Below are 368 nucleotides of genomic sequence, written 5' to 3'. Positions count from 1 at the left end.
GGTGCTCGCGAGCAGGGTGGCCGCCGCCTCTCCGCGGAGACGTCTCGGCTCCCTCCCTATCTCTCCTCGTTCGCTCCTGGCCTCGCCCGCTCACACCCGCCGCTGACGGAGCGCCTCTGCCTGTTCCAAGCCCGCCTCCCCGGTTTAAGAGATGATGCAGTGACAAGTTACAGTGCTATGGGCGTCCGAGCCTCGGCTCCCCGGGAGAAAAATTACCAGAGGCAGCGCTCCCTGAACGCCCAGAGCTCCTGAGCAGGCCGCCCCGGAGAGCCAGTGGCAGCATCCGTCCGGGTGGGACCCGTCGAGCGCAGTGCCCGGTCGCCCGCGCGTCCCCACACGCCGGATCACTCCGACCTCCCCGTGCCGGG

Source organism: Fukomys damarensis, unplaced genomic scaffold (genome assembly GCF_012274545.1).
Source record: "Fukomys damarensis isolate Sample0158 unplaced genomic scaffold, DMR_v1.0_HiC HiC_scaffold_16, whole genome shotgun sequence".
NCBI classification, from domain to species: domain Eukaryota; kingdom Metazoa; phylum Chordata; class Mammalia; order Rodentia; family Bathyergidae; genus Fukomys; species Fukomys damarensis.
This window is presented reverse-complemented; position numbering follows the sequence as displayed.